Source organism: Dama dama, unplaced genomic scaffold (genome assembly GCF_033118175.1).
Source record: "Dama dama isolate Ldn47 unplaced genomic scaffold, ASM3311817v1 ptg000071l, whole genome shotgun sequence".
In the NCBI taxonomy this organism is placed as follows: domain Eukaryota; kingdom Metazoa; phylum Chordata; class Mammalia; order Artiodactyla; family Cervidae; genus Dama; species Dama dama.
This window is the reverse complement of record NW_026870892.1, coordinates 2,031,754-2,044,561: the sequence shown is the minus strand read 5'-3', so window position 1 is coordinate 2,044,561 and position 12,808 is coordinate 2,031,754.

Sequence of the window (12,808 nt, the reverse complement as noted above, 5' to 3'; positions counted from 1 at the left end):
CAGCGGGCGGGAGTGCTTGCAAACCGGCCTTTGGAGGCAGACGGGGAGGTCTTCCAGCGGGAGAGTGCCGGTTGTGCTCAGACGCCCCACAGGCCAGGGGCAGGACCCAGCAGGGCCCCTGCCCCTGGCAGCCTTGCCCAGACCTTCCTGGCCTCCGGGGGTACTGCCCCACCAAGGGGCAGGCTGCGGGGACTGGGTCCAGACATGCCCGGGCGCCTCCCCAGGCTCATCCCCGCTGGTGCCTTTCCCCTGGGCCTAGGCCTCGGTTGAGGCCTCATTGGAGAGGAGGTTGCTGGCAGGGGCTGTCTCCACACTGCAAGGTGCTGGAGCTCAGAGGGCCTCGTCAGAGGGAAGGGACCAGCAAGGGGCTGGATGCCCAAGACCTCTTTGACCCAGCAGCCTCAGGGCAGCAGGGAGAGGAAGAGGCCCAACTTGCCCCTAGGTCGGCTCTGCCCCTTCCCACACAGGCGGCCAGCCCAGCACCTGCCTGACAGACTCTGGATCCCCCGAGCTCTCTGCCGGTGCAGGGGTCAGGAACAGACGTGTGCATGTGGTTCTGCCTTGGTCTGGGAGTGTGGACCCACTGCCTGGCCCCCAGGCTCAGGGGCAAGTGCCCGGAGAGAGCACCACCCCGAAGCGCTTTTCTCCCGGGCTTGGGAGCATTGTGCGAGCCTGGCGTGAACAGCGGGCGGGAGTGTTTGCAAACAGGACTTTGGAGGCAGCTGGGGAGGTCTTCCAGTGGGAGAGGGCCGGTTGTGCTCAGAGGCCCCACAGGCCAGGGGCAGGACCCAGCAGGGCCCCTGCCCCTGGCCAGCCTTGCCCAGACCTTCCTGGCCTCCGGGGGTACTGCCCCACCAAGGGGCAGGCTGCGGGGACTGGGTCCAGACATGTCCGTGCGCCTCCCCAGGATCATCCCCGCTGGTGCCTTTCCCCTGGGCGTAGGCCTCGGTTGAGGCCTCTTTGGAGAGGAGGTTGCTGGCAGGGGCTGTCTCCACACTGCAAGGTGCTGGAGCTCAGAGGGCCTCGTCAGAGGGAAGGGACCAGCAAAGGGCTGGATGCCCAAGACCTCTTTGACCCAGCAGCCTCAGGGCAGCAGGGAGAGCAAGAGGCCCAACTTGCCCCTAGGTCGGCTCTGCCCCGTCCCACACAGGCAGCCAGCCCAGCAGCAGCCTGGCAGTCTCTGGCTCCCCCGAGCTCTCTGCCGGTGCAGGGGTCAGGAACAGACGTGTGCATGTGGTTCTGCCTTGGTCTGGGAGTGTGGACCCACTGCCTGGACACCAGGCTCAGGGGCAAGGGCCCGGAGAGGGCAACACCCCGAAGCGCTTTTCTCCCGGGCTTGGGAGCATTGTGCGTGCCTGGCGGGAACAGCGGGCGGGAGTGCTTGCAAACCGGCCTTTCGAGGCAGACGCGGTGGTCTTCCAGCGGGAGAGTGCCGGTTGTGCTCAGACGCCCCACAGGCCAGGGGCAGGACCCAGCAGTGTCCCTGCCCCTGGCATCCTTGCCCAGACCTTCCTGGCCTCCGGGGGTACTGCCCCACCAAGGGGCAGGCTGCGGGGACTGGGTCCAGACATGCCCGGGCGCCTCCCCAGGCTCATCCCCGCTGGTGCCTTTCCCCTGGGCCTAGGCCTCGGTTGAGGCCTCCTTGGAGAGGAGGTTGCTGGCAGGGGCTGTCTCCACACTGCAAGGTGCTGGAGCTCAGAGGGCCTCGTCAGAGGGAAGGGACCAGCAAGGGGCTGGATGCCCAAGACCTCTTTGGCCCAGCAGCCTCAAGGCAGCAGGGAGAGCAAGAGGCCCAACTTGCCCCTAGGTCGGCTCTGCCCCTTCCCACACAGGCGGCCAGCCCAGCAGCTGCCTGACAGACTCTGGCTCCCCCGAGCTCTCTGCCGGTGCAGGGGGCAGATCAGACGTGTGCATGTGGTTCTGCCTTGGTCTGGGAGTGTGGACCCACTGCCTTGCCCCCAGGCTCAGGGGCAAGGGCCCGGAGAGAGCACCACCCTGAAGCGCTTTTCTCCCGGGCTTGGGAGCATTGTGCACGCCTGCTGGGAACAGTGGGCGGGAGCGCTTGCAAACCGGCCTTTGGAGGCAGCCGGGGAGGTCTTCCAGTGGGAGAGGGCCGGTTGTGCTCAGAGGCCCCACAGGCCAGGGGCAGGACGCAGCAGGTCCCCTGCCCCTGGCCAGCCTTGCCCAGACCTTCCTGGCCTCCGGGGGTACTGCCCCACCAAGGGGCAGGCTGCGGGGCCTGGGTCCAGACATGCCCGGGCGCCTCCCCAGGCTCATCCCCGCTGGTGCCTTTCCCCTGGGCCTAGGCCTCGGTTGAGGCCTCCTTGGAGAGGAGGTTGCTGGCAGGGGCTGTCTCCACACTGCAAGGTGCTGGAGCTCAGAGGGCCTCGTCAGAGGGAAGGGACCAGTAAGGGGCTGGATGCCCAAGACGTCTTTGGCCCAGCAGCCTCAGGGCAGCAGGGAGAGCAAGAGGCCCAACTTGCCCCTAGGGCGGCTCTGCCCCTTCCCACACAGGCGGCCAACCCAGCAGCTACCTGACAGACTCTGGCTCCCCCAAGCTCTCTGCCGGTGCAGGGGACAGGAACAGACGTGGGCATGTGGTTCTGCCTTGGCCTGGGAGTGTGTTCCCCCTGCCTTGCCCCCAGGCTCAGGGGCAAGGGCCCGGAGAGAGCACCACCCCGAAGCGCTTTTCTCCCGGGCTTGGGAGCATTGTGCGAGCCTGGCGTGAACAGCGGGCGGGAGTGTTTGCAAACAGGACGTTGGAGGCAGACGTGGAGGTCTTCCAGTGGGAGAGGGCCGGTTGTGCTCAGAGGCCTCACAGGCCAGGGGCAGGACCCAGCAGTTCCCCTGCCCCTGGCCAGCCTTGCCCAGACCTTCCTGGCCTCCGGGGGTACTGCCCCACCAAGGGGCAGGCTGCGGGGACTGGGTCCAGACATGCCTGGGCGCCTCCCCAGGCTCATCCCCGCTGGTGCCTTTCCCCTAGGCCTAGGCCTCGGTTGATGCCTCCTTGGAGAGGAGGTTGCTGGCAGGGGCTGTCTCCACACTGCAAGGTGCTGGAGCTCAGAGGGCTTCGTCAGCGGGAAGGGACCAGCAAGGGGCTGGATGCCCAAGACCTCTTTGGCCCAGCAGCCTCAGGGCAGCAGGGAGAGCAAGAGGCCCAACTTGCCCCTAGGTCGGCTCTGTTCCTTCCCACACAGGCAGCCAACCCAGCAGCTGCCTGACAGACTCTAGCTCCCTCAAGCTCTCTGCCGGTGCACGGGACAGGAACAGACGTGTGCATGTGGTTCTGCCTTGGCCTGGGAGTGTGTTCCCCCTGCCTTGCCCCCAGGCTCAGGGGCAAGGGCCCGGAGTGAGCACCACCCCGAAGCGCTTTTCTCCCGGGCTTGGGAGCATTGTGAGAGCCTGGCATGAACAGCAGGCGGGAGTGTTTGCAAACAGGACTTTGGAGGCAGCCGGGGAGGTCTTCCAGTGGGAGAGGGCCGGTTGTGCTCAGAGGCCTCACAGGCCAGGGGCAGGACACAGCAGGGCCCCTGCCCCTGGCCAGCCTTGCCCAGACGTTCCTGGCCTCCGGGGGTTCTGCCCCACCAAGGGGCAGGCTGCGGGGACTGGGTCCAGACATGTCCGTGCGCCTCCCCAGGATCATCCCCGCTGGTGCCTTTCCCCTGGGCATAGGCCTCGGTTGAGGCCTCTTTGGAGAGGAGGTTGCTGGCAGGGGCTGTCTCCACACTGCTAGGTGCTGGAGCTCAGAGGGCCTCGTCAGGGGGAAGGGACCAGCAAAGGGCTGGATGCCCAAGACATCTTTGACCCAGCAGCCTCAAGGCAGCAGGGAGAGCAAGAGGCCCAACTTGCCCCTAGGTCGGCTCTGCCCCGTCCCACACAGGCAGCCAGCCCAGCAGCAGCCTGGCAGTCTCTGGCTCCCCCGAGCTCTCTGCCGGTGTAGGGGGCAGGAACAGACGTGTGCATGTCGTTCTGCCTTGGCCTGGGAGTGTGTTCCCCAGCCTGGCCCCCAGGCTCAGGGGCAAGGGCCCGGAGAGAGCACCACCCCGAAGCGCTTTTCTCCCGGGCTTGGGAGCATTGTGCGTGCCTGGCGGGAACAGCGGGCGGGAGTGCTTGCAAACCGGCCTTTGGAGGCAGACGGGGAGGTCTTCCAGCGGGAGAGTGCCGGTTGTGCTCAGACGCCCCACAGGCCAGGGGCAGGACCCAGCAGGGCCCCTGCCCCTGGCAGCCTTGCCCAGACCTTCCTGGCCTCCGGGGGTACTGCCCCACCAAGGGGCAGGCTGCGGGGACTGGGTCCAGACATGCCCGGGCGCCTCCCCAGGCTCATCCCCGCTGGTGCCTTTCCCCTGGGCCTAGGCCTCGGTTGAGGCCTCATTGGAGAGGAGGTTGCTGGCAGGGGCTGTCTCCACACTGCAAGGTGCTGGAGCTCAGAGGGCCTCGTCAGAGGGAAGGGACCAGCAAGGGGCTGGATGCCCAAGACCTCTTTGACCCAGCAGCCTCAGGGCAGCAGGGAGAGGAAGAGGCCCAACTTGCCCCTAGGTCGGCTCTGCCCCTTCCCACACAGGCGGCCAGCCCAGCACCTGCCTGACAGACTCTGGATCCCCCGAGCTCTCTGCCGGTGCAGGGGTCAGGAACAGACGTGTGCATGTGGTTCTGCCTTGGTCTGGGAGTGTGGACCCACTGCCTGGCCCCCAGGCTCAGGGGCAAGGGCCCGGAGAGAGCACCACCCCGAAGCGCTTTTCTCCCGGGCTTGGGAGCATTGTGCGCGCCTGGCGGGAACAGTGGGCGGGAGTGCTTGCAAACCGGCCTTTGGAGGCAGCCGGGGAGGTCTTCCAGTGGGCAAGGGCCGGTTGTGCTCAGAGGCCCCACAGGCCAGGGGCAGGACCCAGCAGGGCCCCTGCCCCTGGCCAGCCTTGCCCAGACCTTACTGGCCTCCGGGGGTACTGCCCGACCAAGGGGCAGGCTGCGGGGCCTGGGTCCAGACATGCCCGGGCGCCTCCCCTGGCTCAACCCCGCTGGTGCCTTTTCCCTGGGCCTAGGCCTCGGTTGAGGCCTCCTTGGAGAGGAGATTGCTGGCAGGTGCTGTCTCCACACTGCAAGGTGCTGGAGCTCAGAGGGCCTCGTCAGAGGGAAGGGACAAGCAAGGGGCTGGATGCCCAAGACCTCTTTGGCCCAGCAGCCTCAGGGCAGCAGGGAGAGCAAGAGGCCCAACTTGCCCCTAGGTCGGCTCTGCCCCTTCCCACACAGGCGGCCAGCCCAGCAGCTGCCTGACAGACTCTGGCTCCCCCGAGCTCTCTGCCGGTGCAGGGGGCAGATCAGACGTGTGCATGTGGTTCTGCCTTGTCCTGGGAGTGTGGACCCCCTGCCTTGCCCCCAGGCTCAGGGGCAAGGGCCCGGAGAGAGCACCACCTCGAAGCGCTTTTCTCCCGGGCTTGGGAGCATTGTGCACGCCTGCTGGGAACAGTGGGCGGGAGCGCTTGTTAACCGGCCTTTGGAGGCAGCCGGGCAGGTCCTCCATGGGCCCGGAGAGAACACCACCCCGATGCGCTTTTCTCCCCGGCTTGGGAGCAGTGTGCGCGTGTGGCGGGAACAGCAGGCAGGAGTGCTTGCAATCCGGCCTTTGGAGGCAGGCGCGGAGGTCTTCCAAGGGCAAGGAGTGAGCACCACCCCAAAATGCTTTTCTCCCATGCTTGGGAGCATTGTGCATAGCTGGTGGGAACAGCGGGCATGAGTGCTTGCATACCGCCCATTGGAGGCAGCCGGGGAGGTCTTCCAAGGGCCCGGAGAGAGCACCACCTCGAAGCGCTTTTCTCTCGAGTTCTGGAGCATTGTGTGCGGCTGGTGGGACAGCGGGAGGGAATTCTTGCAAACCGGCCTTTGGAGGCAGCCAGAGAAGTCTTCCAAGGGCCCGGAGAGAGCACCACCCCGAAGCGCTTTTCTCTGGGGTTTTGGAACATTGTGTGTGGCTGGCGGGAACAGCGAGTGGGAGTGCTTGCAAACCGGCCTTTGGGGGCAGCCGGGGAGGTCCTCCATGGTCCCGGAGAGACCACCACCCCGAAGCGCTTTTCTCACGGTCTTGGGAGCATTGTGCGCGGCTGGCGGGAACAGCGGGCATGAGTGCTTGCAAACTGTCCTTTGGAGGCAGCCGGGGAGGTCTTCCAAGGGCCCGGACTGATCACCACCCCAAAATGCTTTTCTCCCGGGCTTGGGAGCATTGTGCGCGGCTGTCAGGAACAGCGGACATGAGTGCTTGCAAACCGGCCTTTGGAGGCAGCCCGGGAGGTCTTCCAAGGGCCCGGAGAGAGCACCACCCCAAAATGCTTTTCTCCCGGTCTTGGGAGCATTGTGCGTGGCTGGCGGAAGCAGCGGGAATGAGTACTTACAAACCGGCCTTTGGAGGCAGCCGGGGAGGTCTTGAAAGTGCCCGGAGAGAGCACCACCCCGAAGCGCTTTTCTCCCGGGCTTGGGAGCATTGTGCGCGGCTGGGGGGAACAGCAGGCAGGAGTGCTTGCAAACTGGCCTTTGGAGGCAGCCGGGGAGGTCTTCCAAGGGCCCGGAGTGAGCACCACCCCAAAATGCTTTTCTCCCGGGCTTGGGAGCATTGTGCGCGGCTGGTGGGAACAATGGGCATGAGTGCTTGCAAACCGGCCTTTGGAGGCAGCCGGGGACGTCTTCCAAGGGCCCGGAGAGAGCACCACCCCGAAGCACTTTTCTCCCGGGCTTGGGAGCATTGTGCGTGGCTGGCGGGAACAGCAGGAAGGAGTCCTTGCAAACCGGCCTTTGGAGGCAGCCGGGGAGGTCTTCCAAGGGCCTGTAGAGAGCACCACCCCGAAGCGCTTTTCTCCCGGGCTTGGGAGCATTGTGCGCGGGTGGCAGGAACAGCAGGCAGGAGTGCTTGAAAACCGGCCTTTGCAGGCAGCCGGGGAGGTCTTCCAGGGCCCGGTGTGAGCACCACCCCAAAAAGCTTTTCTCCCGGGCTTGGGAGCATTGTGCGCGGCTGGTGGGAACAGCGGGCATGAGTGCTTGCAAACTGGCCATTGGAGGCAGCCGGGGAGGTCTTACAAGGGCCTGTAGAGAGCACCACCCCAAAATGCTTTTCTCCCGGGCTTGGGAGCATTGTGCGTGGCTGGCGGGAACAGCAGGAAGGAGTCCTTGCAAACCGGCCTTTGGAAGCAGCCGGGGAGGTCTTCCAAGGGCCTGTAGAGAGCACCACCCCGAAGCGCTTCTCTCCCGGGCTTGGGAGCATTGTGCGCAGGTGGCGGGAACAGCAGGCACGAGTGCTTGAAAACCGGCCTTTGGAGGCAGCCGGGGAGGTCTTCCAGGGCCCGGTGTGAGCACCACCCCAAAAAGCTTTTCTCCCGGGCTTGGGGCATTGTGCGTGGCTGGTGGGAACAGCGGGCATGAGTGCTTTCAAACTGGCCATTGGAGGCAGCCGGGGAGGTCTTCCAAGGGCCTGTAGAGAGCACCACCCCAAAATGCTTTTCTCCCGGGCTTGGGAGCATTGTGCGTGGCTGGCGGGAACAGCAGGAAGGAGTCCTTGCAAACCGGCCTTTGGAGGCGGCCGGGGAGGTCTTCCAAGGGCCTGTAGAGAGCACCACCCCGAAGCGCTTTTCTCCCGGGCTTGGGAGCATTGTGCGCAGGTGGCGGGAACAGCAGGCAGGAGTGCTTGAAAACCGGCCTTTGGAGGCAGCCGGGGAGGTCTTCCAGGGCCCGGTGTGAGCACCACCCCAAAAAGCTTTTCTCCCGGGCTTGGGAGCATTGTGCGCGGCTGGTGGGAACAGCGGGCATGAGTGCTTTCAAACTGGCCATTGGAGGCAGCCGGGGACGTCTTCCAAGGGCCCGGAGTGAGCACCACCCCGAAGCGCTTTTCTCCCGGGCTTGGGAGCATTGTGCGCGGCTGGTGGGAACAACGGGCATGAGTGCTTGCAAACCGGCCTTTGGAGGCAGCCGGGGACGTCTTCCAAGGGCCCGGAGAGAGCACCACCCCGAAGCACTTTTCTCCCGGGCTTGGGAGCATTGTGCGTGGCTGGCGGGAACAGCAGGAAGGAGTCCTTGCAAACCGGCCTTTGCAGGCTGCCGGGGAGGTCTTCCAAGGGCCTGTAGAGAGCACCACCCCGAAGCGCTTTTCTCCCGGGCTTGGGAGTATTGTGCGCGGGTGGCGGGAACAGCAGGCAGGAGTGCTTGAAAACCGGCCTTTGCAGGCAGCCGGGGAGGTCTTCCAGGGCCCGGTGTGAGCACCACCCCAAAAAGCTTTTCTCCCGGGCTTTGGAGCATTGTGCGCGGCTGGTGGGAACAGCGGGCATGAGTGCTTGCAAACTGACCATTGGAGGCAGCCGGGGAGGTCTTCCAAGGGCCTGTAGAGAGCACCACCCCGAAGCGCTTTTCTCCCGGGCTTGGGAGCATTGTGCGCAGGTGGCGGGAACAGCAGGCAGGAGTGCTTGAAAACCGGCCTTTGGAGGCAGCCGGGGAGGTCTTCCAGGGCCCGGTGTGAGCACCACCCCAAAAAGCTTTTCTCCCGGGCTTGGGAGCATTGTGCGCGGCTGGTGGGAACAGCGGGCATGAGTGCTTTCAAACGGGCCATTGGAGGCAGCCGGGGAGGTCTTCCAAGGGCCTGTAGAGAGCACCACCCCAAAATGCTTTTCTCCCGGGCTTGGGAGCATTGTGCGTGGCTGGCGGGAACAGCAGGAAGGAGTCCTTGCAAACCGGCCTTTGGAGGCAGCCGGGGAGGTCTTCCAAGGGCCTGTAGAGAGCACCACCCCGAAGCGCTTTTCTACCGGGCTTGGGAGCATTGTGCGCAGGTGGCGGGAACAGAAGGCAGGAGTGCTTGAAAACCGGCCTTTGGAGGCACCCGGGGAGGTCTTCCAGGGCCCGGTGTGAGCACCACCCCAAAAAGCTTTTCTCCCGGGCTTGGGAGCATTGTGCGCGGCTGGTGGGAACAGCGGCCATGAGTGCTTGCAAACTGGCCATTGAAGGCAGCCGGGGACGTCTTCCAAGGGCCCGGAGTGAGCACCACCCCAAAATGCTTTTCTCCCGGGCTTGGGAGCATTGTGCGTGGCTGGCGGGAACAGCAGGAAGGAGTCCTTGCAAACCGGCCTTTGGAGGCAGCCGGGGAGGTTTTCGAAGGGCCTGTAGAGAGCACCACCCCGAAGCGCTTTTCTCCCGGGCTTGGGAGCATTGTGCGCGGGTGGCGGGAACAGCAGGCAGGAGTGCTTGAAAACCGTCCTTTGGAGGCAGCCGGGGAGGTCTTCCAGGGCCCGGTGTGAGCACCACCCCAAAAAGCTTTTCTCCCGGGCTTGGGAGCATTGTGCGTTGCTGGTGGGAACAGCGGGCGGGAGTGCTTGCAAACCGGCCTTTGGAGGCAGCCGGGGAGGTCTTCCAAGGGCCAGGAGAGAGCACCACCCAGAAGCGCTTTTCTCCCGGGCTTGGAACATTTGCGCGGATGGCGGGAACAGCGAGTGGGAGTGGTTCCAAACCGGCCTTTGGGGGCACCCCGGGAGGTCTTCCATGGGCATGGAGAGAACACCACCCCGAAGCGCTTTTCTCCGGGGTTTTGGAGGATTGTGCGTGGCTGGCGGGAACAGCGAGTGGGAGTGCTTGCAAACCGGCCTTTGGGGGCAGCCAGGGAGGTCCTCCATGGGCACGGAGAGAACACCACCCCGAAGCGCTTTTCTCCCGGGCTTGGGAGCATTGTGCGAGGCTGGCGGGAACAGCGGGGGGAAGTGCTTGCAAACTGGCCTTTGGAGGCAGCTTGGGAGGTCTTCCAAGGGCCCGGAGAGAGCACCATGCCGAAGCACTTTTCTCACGGAATTGGGAGCATTGTACGCGGCTGTCGGGAACAGCGGACATGAGTGCTTGCAAACCGGCCTTTAGAGGCAGCCGGGGAGGTCTTCCAAGGGCCCGGAGAGAGCACCACCCCAAAATGCTTTTCTCCCGGGCTTGGGAGCATTGTGTGCGGCTGGCGGGTCAGCGGGAGGGAGTTCTTGGAAACCAGCCTTTGGAGGCAGCCGGGGAGGTCTTCCAAGGGCCGGGAGAGAGCACCACCCCGAAGCGCTTTTCTCCCGGGCTTGGGAGCATTGTGCGCGGCTGGCGGGAAGCGCGGGATTGAGTGCTTGCAAACCGGCCTTTGGAGGCAGCCGGGGAGGTCTTGCAAGGGCCGGGAGAGAGCTCCACCCCGAAGCGGTTTTCTCCCGGGTTTGGGAGCATTGTGCGCGGCTGGCGGGAACAGCGGGCATGAGTGCATGCAAACCGGCCTTTGGAGACAAACAGGGAGGTCTTCCAAGGGCCCGGAGAGAGCACCACCCCGAAGCCCTTTTCTCCCGTGATTGGGAGCATTGTGTGCGGCTGGCGGGACAGCGGGAGGGAGTTCTTGAAAACCAGCCATTGGAGGCAGCCGGGGAGGTCTTCCAAGGGCCGGGAGAGAGCACCACCCCGAAGCGCTTTTCTCCTGGGCTTGGAGCATTTGCATGGATGGCGGGAACAGCGAGTGGGAGTGCTTGCAAACCGGCATTTGGGGGCAGCCCGGGAGGTCTTTCTTGGACCCAGAGAGAACACCACCCCGAAACGCTTTTCTCCCGGGCTTGGGAGCATTGTGCGCGGGTGGCGGGAACAGCAGGCAGAACTGCTTGCAAACCGGCCTTGGAGGCAGCCGGGGAGGTCTTCCAAGGGCCCTGAGTGAGCACCACCCAAAAATGCTTTTCTCCCGGGCTTGGGAGCATTGTGCGTGCCTGGCGGGAACAGCGGGATTGAGTGCTTGCAAACCAGCCTTTGGAGGCAGCACGGGGAGGTCTTCCAGCGGGAGAGTGCCGGTTGTGCTCAGACGCCCCACAGGCCAGGGGCAGGACCCAGCAGGGTCCCTGCCCCTGGCAGCCTTGCCCAGACCTTCCTGGCCTCCGGGGGTACTGCCCCACCAAGGGGCAGGCTGCGGGGACTGGGTCGAGACATGCTCGGGCGCCTCCCCAGGATTATCCCCGCTGGTGCCTTTTCCCTGGGCGTAGGCCTCGGTTGAGGCCGCTTTGGAGAGGAGGTTGCTGGCAGGGGCTGTCTCCACACTGCAAGTTGCTGGAGCTCAGAGGGCCTCGTCAGAGGGAAGGGACCAGCAAAGGGCTGGATGCCCAAGACCTCTTTGACCCAGCAGCCTCTGGGCAGCAGGGAGAGCAAGAGGCCCAACTTGCCCCTAGGTCGGCTCTGCCCCGTCCCACACAGGCAGCCAGCCCAGCAGCAGCCTGGCAGTCTCTGGCTCCCCCGAGCTCTCTGCCGGTGTAGGGGGCAGGAACAGACGTGTGCATGTCGTTCTGCCTTGGCCTGGGAGTGTGTTACCCCTGCCTGGCCCCCAGGCTCAGGGGCAAGGGCCCGGAGAGAGCACCACCCCGAAGCGCTTTTCTCCCGGGCTTGGGAGCATTGTGCGTGCCTGGCAGGAACAGCGGGCGGGAGTGCTTGCAAACCGGCCTTTGGAGGCAGACGGGGAGGTCTTCCAGCGGGAGAGTGCCGGTTGTGCTCAGACGCCCCACAGGCCAGGGGCAGGACCCAGCAGTGTCCCTGCCCCTGGCAGCCTTGCCCAGACCTTCCTGGCCTCCGGGGGTACTACCCCACCAAGGGGCAGGCTGCGGGGACTGGGTCCAGACATGCCCGGGCGCCTCCCCAGGCTCAGCCCCGCTGGTGCCTTTCCCCTGGGCCTAGGCCTCGGTTGAGGCCTCCTTGGAGAGGAGGTTGCTGGCAGGGGCTGTCTCCACACTGCAAGGTGCTGGAGCTCAGAGGGCCTCGTCAGCGGGAAGGGACCAGCAAGGGGCTGGATGCCCAAGACCTCTTTGGCCCAGCAGCCTCAGGGCAGCAGGGAGAGGAAGAGGCCCAACTTGCCCCTAGGTCGGCTCTGCCCCTTCCCACAGAGGCAGCCAACCCAGCAGCTGCCTGACAGACTCTGGCTCCCCCGAGCTCTCTGCCGGTGCAGGGGTCAGGAACAGACGTGTGCATGTGGTTCTGCCTTGGTCTGGGAGTGTGGACCCACTGCCTGGCCCCCAGGCTCAGGGGCAAGGGCCCGGAGAGAGCAACACCCCGAAGCGCTTTTCTCCCGGGCTTGGGAGCATTGTGCGTGCCTGGCGGGAACAGCGGGCGGGAGTGTTGGCAAACCGGCCTTTGGAGGCAGCCGGGGAGGTCTTCCAGTGGGAGAGGGCCGGTTGTGCTCAGAGGCCCCACAGGCCAGGGGCAGGACCCAGCAGGGCCCCTGCCCCTGGCCAGCCTTGCCCAGATCTTCCTGGCCTCCGGGGGTACTGCCCCACCAAGGGGCAGGCTGCGTGGACTGGGTCCAGACATGCCCGTGCGCCTCCACTGGCTCATCCCCGCTGGTGCCTTTCCCCTGGGCCTAGGCCTCGGTTGAGGCCTCCTTGCAGAGGAGGTTGCTGGCAGGGGCTGTCTCCACACTGCAAGGTGCTGGAGCTCAGAGGGCCTCGTCAGAGGGAAGGGACAAGCAAGGGGCTGGATGCCCAAGACTTCTTTGGCCCAGCAGCCTCAGGGCAGCAGGGAGAGCAAGAGGCCCAACTTGCCCCTAGGTTGGCTCTGCCCCTTCCCACACAGGCGGCCAGCCCAGCAGCTGCCTGACAGACTCTGGCTCCCCCGAGCTCTCTGCCGGTGCAGGGGTCAGGAACAGACGTGTGCATGTGGTTCTGCCTTGGTCTGGGAGTGTGGACCCACTGCCTGGCCCCCAGGCTCAGGGGCAAGGGCCCGGAGAGAGCAACACCCCGAAGCGCTTTTCTCCCGGGCTTGGGAGCATTGTGCGTGCCTGGCGGGAACAGCGGGCGGGAGTGTTGGCAAACCGGCC